Raw genomic sequence first — 7295 nt, 5'->3', positions numbered from 1 at the left:
AGGGAGATGGCTTTTTCCTCGTTTGGAGAAGCTCTGATGAGGCTAGGTTCTGGGTAGAGTTGAGACTTTTCAGCAAACATTAGCTTTTCCCGGGGGCTAGCTTGTTAGAAACTCACGAGCCCAGGCTGGAGCCACTCTCTGGATTTATATTTACTGAATTTCAATTGATTGGCAAGGCTGCTTAAGGGAGGGGCAGCCTCTGGCTCTGATTACCCAGTGGAGAAAGCCATTCCTAGGGCTTGTGCCTGAGCTGGGTGACATTTCTCTGGGTGAAGCTGAGTCTGGGAGGTCAATTTAGGTTCTTATGACCTGCTAAATGACTCGAGTTTTCTTCCAAGACCTTAGTTGGAGCTAGCAGCTCCACCGAGCTTTGTCAGTATCCAAGATGGAGATCTCCGGTTCTGGGGGGGAGGGGTGGCCTTCTCTCCTCTGCTCCCTGAGAAGGAGTGAGGATGTTAGGCTTCTACTTTCGCCGAGTCTTGGTTACTGGGTCGTCTCTGGTCTGTGAACTGCAGGATGAAGATGTCTGCTCCTTGTCAGTTCTTGCTGGTGTTGAGTAGAATCTGCTCACCCACCGCATCTGGCTCCTTTGTCCTGGACTCTCTGTGTTACAGAATGGTGACTATGGCTGCCGCTGCGGCTGAAGCTGCTGGCAAATGCTCAGATCTGTCTCCTTGCCTGGATTTTCCCTCTCTGGCCTAACTCTGTGTACTGTGATGACACACTTGGTGTGATTCTCTGGCTTAGGACTGTTCACTGGAACTCTAAAACTGCTTTCTATGCAAGAGCTTGTTTAGCCTTCAGCTTCTCCTCCACCATCTTCTCGGAACCCTCTATGAGCATGGTTTAAATTTTATTTCTTTGGGATAAAATGACAATGTTATCTAATTTCAAGTTTTATAAAGGTTATGCTATGTAAGGGCCTTTCTAAGGTGAAGATTTAATACACTGATGTCAAACTAACCTTTAATTCTATGAATTACATGTATTGTTACACTTGTATTTTTGTAATCAACTTTTTAACAACTGTTTTTCTTCTTGCATTTGAAGAATGAAAAATATGGAATACTTCACAAATTTTCATACCATCCTTGGGCAAGTACCATTTTAATCTCTGTATTGTTGTAATTTGGGTAGACCTGCTGCTGAAGCATGTAGTATCCTCTAAATTTAAGTAGTTATTGATGCAATGTTTATACAGGCACATATCCATAGTTGCCTATTTGTAACAAGGAACCCTTATTGTTCCTAAAAATGCTAATGATCATATCTCTCTAAATTTCTGTCTATAGTGGAAAAAATTATATTGTTTGGTCGATTATTCACATTTGCAATTTTTTGTCAATGACTATTTTGTCATTTTCATTTTAAATTTGATCATATTTTGAAGCGTTTACAGCTAAGTCCAAAGGTGATGGCTTTTCAAGTACTTAGTTATCAACTGAATTATCTTTGTGGAGCTAATGGATTTAAAGTAAGCCTTGGTTAAGATCTACTTCTAAACTTCTGCAGCTTAAAATTTCCTAAATGAGGTCTCAGTGGCACAAATATCTTCCTGACCCTTACCCTTCTTCCATGTAGGAACAGACCAAGCAGAATATCTTACACTGACAGCATAGATTGTCTTACTGGAACAAAACTAATCTTAGTTACAAGGGATCATAGAGAGATGAACACTTCAGACCGAACTGTTCAGAATAGAAGGTATTTTATCAAAATATAATTGTTTGGGCTGGGAAGTTGGCTCAGTGGTAGAGTGCATGCCTTGCATACCTGAAGCCCTGGGATTGATTCCTCAGCACCACAAAAGGAAAAAGAAAAAAGCCGGAAGTGGTGCTGTGGCTCAAGTGGTAGAGCACTAGCCTTGAGCTGAAGAGCTGAGGGACAGGGCCCAGGCCCAGAGTTCAGGCCCCACGACCAGAACCAAACAACAACAAATATATATATATATATATATATATATATATATATATATATATATATATATATATATATAATTGTTTATTATACCTATTATTTCAAAAGTAGCTGAAGCCAAGAAGGTGAAAAAGTTGTTCATATGCATGTTTACTTAATATCCTGGGCCTGTCTACCATACAACCAGGCAGGAACTTACACTACTTTCTATCACCAAATATTTCCATAGCTCCTGGAGAAGTCTATATATTTCTCCTCGATATTAGGCCTTAAATTGGTAATGTTTTAATCAAAGTGTTTCCTCTTGCCTCCAGGCTTTACATTTACAAATGGTAAAGCTTTAGGTCTAACTCTACCAAAAACTGAGGTAGAAATAATGGAATAATACTTTAAAACAGATTTGCCTTTGATACCCTAACCACAACAGAACAATGCATAACAATTTCTTATATTATATATACTTATATATTTTATATTTATATGTGCTGATCTTAAGTTTCACACAGTGAATCTTACTAGAATTAATTTATAACTTGACAAATAAATTGAAATTTATTCCCATAAATAGATTGGAACATAAATAATTAGGTTTAGAATATATATTCGAATATAAAAAGTATCAATGCAATGCCTTTGGTATAAACTTGTGATACCTTCTAAGTGTTCTTGGTCTTCTGAATTCACATAGTAAAAAAAAAAACCAGTATTGTTTTCCTCTAATCTAGAAGAGATTTTACACTGCTGCTGTGTTTATTGTATTAACTCGCTGGTCCTAAAGTGTTTTTCTCCATATTATGCCTAAAAGCTATTATTCTTCTGCAGTACACACGGGTCCGAGGATACCAGGTCCCAGGTTATCTGCATCATCAGATAACAATGGCAAGTCTTCTCACCTTGGCCCATCCAACATGCTAACAGAAAGTAATTGAAGACCCATCTCAATTTTTCATTTCCTATAATATTTCAGGGCCCCAATTCCTTGCAGTAATTAGCAGTAAGCAATTGTGAAATTTAAGGCAACTTCAAATGAAAGAGCAGACCATAAAATATGAGTGAAAGTACTGTAGTTCAAACTTTCAATTTACAGATGACAAGCTCATATGAGTAAACAAAATCACAAATGTCACAAGATTATTTTTAATACCTCTCTCCTAATGATGAATGAAAGATTTCAGTCCAGCATAAGTAGGCCAAAAAATTTCCTGGAATGATAGATCCATAATTTTTCTACCAAGGCTAGGAAAACTAGACTTAGATGTCAAATATAATTAAAAAAAACAAATTGAGAAGACCCTAGTGCTTCAAAACACTGGTACTTCAGTAAAACTTGGTTCTGTAGTATAAAAATGTTTTAATTCTCAAACCAATGATAACCTACATTTAATCTCCTTCAAGTATATTCCTTTTCAAATAAACTTTCTAGAATCATATTCACCAAAATAACACTTGACAAGTAGATGATAGTGACATTAAAAGTTTTTCAAGTGTAGGAATCAAGTTACAATAGAGTTCATTTATTTACCCAGCACTAATGCAAAATAAGTTCAACCATTCATTAAAGTGTAGAAATAGTATCTCCCACCATTTGCGTTGTTCAGTAGGTGCCTTCCAGAAATGTGTTAAAAAGATCAGCCTCCTATAATTCAAACCCAAATATTAGCTAATAAAGTAAATTTCATCACATAAGAAGGTACATTTTAAAAAGTCATTAATAGTTGCCTTATCATGTGTTGCCTTATCATATATTTTCCCTATCTGTATAACATAGTAAGAAATATGACTTTAAGTCTTGAATGTGGGTACTGATCAGAGATGTGACAAACCTAAAATCTATCTTCTATTTCTATCATATTCCTCTATAGTAGTAAATTTTAGTTTTCTTCTTTTTCCAAAACTTATAGGTAGTAGGAAATATCCTATATAAAATAAAATAATCACACACCATTGCACAAAGCCATTTATAAAAACTGGTAGTTAGCTATAAATTTTAAGCGATTTTTAAACTTTCTTGTTGACTAAAGATTAATCTTCCAAAAAGATGAGAATAAAATCATGTTTAGGTGCTTCACGTCTCCAGTCTTGCAAATTGTTATTACAGATGAATGAATTATGGAAGTATATGCTGACATCAGTTTAAGTATATGTAGGATTGAAACTCCATGAAATGTATATAAACCTTTCAAAGTATTAACAGACAGTTTAATAGAATGAATATCAGGAAGTTGAAAACAGAAAGGAATAATAGTAAAGACATAGAATGAATGAAAAATGGAACAATGGGCAAGTACAGCTAGAATACTCAATTACACATGTAATAAAGGAAGTGGTAAATCTGAAATAAATCTTGGAGAAAGGGTTGGTTGAGAATGATAGGAGTGACTCTGATCCAAGAGCATTGGACAATTAGATGGACATATTTAATTGTAACACACTTGCACAACCTTTTGAAATTCAGTTAAAAACACAACTACAAACAAAAACACACAAAAATCACAAACAAACTGCAATCTCTAGAAAGTATGTATATGACCTCACAAAATTTTAAGCAGTTAATGAAGGGCAGTCTTGGGAAAAGTAAACAAAGCTGTTCAAAGAGGGCAGTTTAGGGTAGGGGAGAATTTTGAAGAGATTTAAATAGATTGTCTAAGGTTATAAATCACCTACATCTTCTGCAAATATTTTCTTCTGTGTGTGTGTGTGTGTGTGTGTGTGTGTGTTTTTGGTCCGGTCGTGGGGCCTGAACTCTGGGCCTGGGCATGGTCCCTTAGCTCTTCTGGTTAAGGCTAGCGCTCTACCACTTGAGCCATAGCTCCACTTCCGGCTTTTTTCTTTTTGCTTATGTGGTGCTGAGGAATTGAACCTAGGGCCTCAGGCATGCAAGGCAAGCGTTCTACCACTGAGCCACTTTCCCAGCCCCCATTCTGTGAGTATTCTTTGAACTGGTTACTCCAGTCCTGAGCTGTGGCTTCATAGCTTATGAAGATAGAATGGAAGAATCAAGATCAAGAACCCATTACACCACCGGAGAGAAAACAGTCCTCTATGGTTTCTCTCATCTCTCTTCATTACTCTTTTCTCTTACTTTTAATAAAGTCAAGTGATTTTGAATTATATTTCCTTCTTTTTCAGAGAATTACTGTTTGGTAATTAAATGTCAATTCACAAATTTTGATGTCTTTTTTAAAAAGAATTTTGAATTTAAATTCCACTACAACTTTGTTTTACACAGTGAGAGTATATTTCCTGTGTAAGGACAATTCTCAAGGGAACCTACAGGATTTAGAGCAAGGTTTGTGAGGTTTGTTTGTTTAGTGTGAAAATGAGCCATATTCACCCACATTGCTCCCTCTCAGCTAAGTCTCCATGGATTTCTTTGCATGAAAGCTTATTTTCCCAGACAATGTTAAATTTTCTTAATAAGCTAAGTTGTTAAAAAGTTTGAACAATTAAAATTTACCTGTCATAAATTTTTAAATCTTTTGAAATTCCTTTATCAAAATCGTGAATTCACCAATCTTAATCCCACCTTTACCATCAAAAACAGTTGACATGTTGTTTTCATGATATAGTGTCCATGAAACTACTATTTTCCAGGGGCTTTGTTATGCATATATTTGACCATATAAGCTGATGCTGAGCAAAATGAACTCCAAGATATGGAAACAGATATTTATTTGCGGTTGCTTTTTTTGATGTACTATGTGATCTCTATTTTCTTTCAGATTTTCCCCTATGGTTTATCCCCTGCTGTGTTTGATTTTGGTACCCTGTGTATTGTGTATACATTTACCTTAATTAGGGAAGGGAACAGGAACAAAAAAATTGGCGAGACAAAGGACAAACAGCAAACCAATGCAATAGCAATTCTCACAACACAATAATTTGGAAATGTACATTACAACTTGGGAGGGGTATTAGGGTGAAGGAAAAACTGAGAAAAATGAGAGAGGGGATAACAAGTTTGAAAAGTTATGTATTCAGTACCTTACAATGGCTGTAACCACAGTGCACATCACTTTCACATTAAAATTAAATTTAAAAAATAAGCTGATGAATTAAAATTTCACTGTTTTGGTAGAGTAAATATTATTCTTTATGTAGTAACTTTTTAAAAATCAGTATTATATGGCATCTAATTTGAATTAATTACCTCTTCTTTATCAGAGGGTCATCAACTTGAATGATATCCAACTAGACATTTTTTTCACAATATACTTGCCAATATTTTGAAAATAGAATAAATTAATACTTTGTTATACTAAAACAGAAAACAGTTTCATTCTATGGAAACCCATAACTTTTAAAAGTAAATAAGTTGTTAATAGGACAGAATGTATATGTTCTTCAAAATTCCTATGACTAATAACTACGCATTTTCAAATTCTGAACATTCCATACCTGAGAGATTCAAAATATACCTGTTTGTATGTTTTGTAATTCTGTAGTAGATGCATTTTCCAATGGGGTGTTACAGACTGAGAAGTGAACAGAAAAAGAGCCACATTCTGATATGGGATAAAACTATGAAGCATGTGATAATTAATTCTTCAAGAGTAAGCAGTTGTTTATCAGATTAAGCTATTATTTCTATGACCATCAATCACAGGATTCATGCCATAAAGTCATCCTAGCCCACCAGTTTCCAACATGTAGGGTGCACCTCAGAATTCCCTTAATTCATATCAAGAATAGCTTATGTCCATTGTGAAAATACACTGCATCTCTGCTAATGTGATGCCCTCCATATTCTGGAAAGAACACCACTATAAACAGGGTTGTATCATTTTTCCTCCGCTGGTATTCTTGAAAATATTATTTATGTTTATACTTTTTTAACTATCATAGATAATCAGGAGGTGAAGATTGGAAGATTACAGTTCAAAGATTGTGAAGACTAAGGGTCTATGTTGAAGGGGCAGAATGATGCAGGCTCTGGCCTCAGGATTATCTGAGGACTGTGTTTGAGTATTAGGAAAGCTCTTGGCATGCCAGGCTAGAGAGGGAAAATGTTCTCTCTCCCTATCTGAAAACAAATGTCACAGACTCCTGGGAGCTGAGGAAGTATCTCTTCTGCTTGCTGAAGCATAGTTGAACACTAAAACAACAAATCAAAAAATTTAAAAGGAGGAAAAGTTTGGATGAAGGTATGAATATTTTGTGGTTTTCCATGCAAAATCCTAAAATAATTTTACATCAAGCTCTTTTTGTTCTTAATATTTTAAACTTACCACAAGGAGATATTTTAACTAGAGCTGAGTGCCATTTTGAACAAATATCAGAAAAACCTTATTTAAATGCTCCCATATGGATTAAGATTGCATTGGATGCAGAATAGCAACTAGGAACATTATTACATAAGGGGCGAGGATAGGGTTTTG

General features: G+C 35.4%; 1 pseudogene; it reads right to left on the bottom strand.

The window, feature by feature from the left end:
* Nucleotides 1–1054: 1054 nt before the first annotated feature.
* On the bottom strand, nt 1055–1154 carry LOC122113937 (annotated as a pseudogene).
* Between the last annotated feature and the right edge of the window lie 6141 nt (nt 1155–7295).

This window comes from Dipodomys spectabilis, unplaced genomic scaffold, assembly GCF_019054845.1.
Source record: "Dipodomys spectabilis isolate Male_0828 unplaced genomic scaffold, ASM1905484v1 ptg000100l, whole genome shotgun sequence".
Classification (NCBI taxonomy): domain Eukaryota; kingdom Metazoa; phylum Chordata; class Mammalia; order Rodentia; family Heteromyidae; genus Dipodomys; species Dipodomys spectabilis.
The sequence above is the reverse complement of the archived record's forward strand: the minus strand, read 5'-3'. Positions and strand labels throughout refer to the sequence as shown.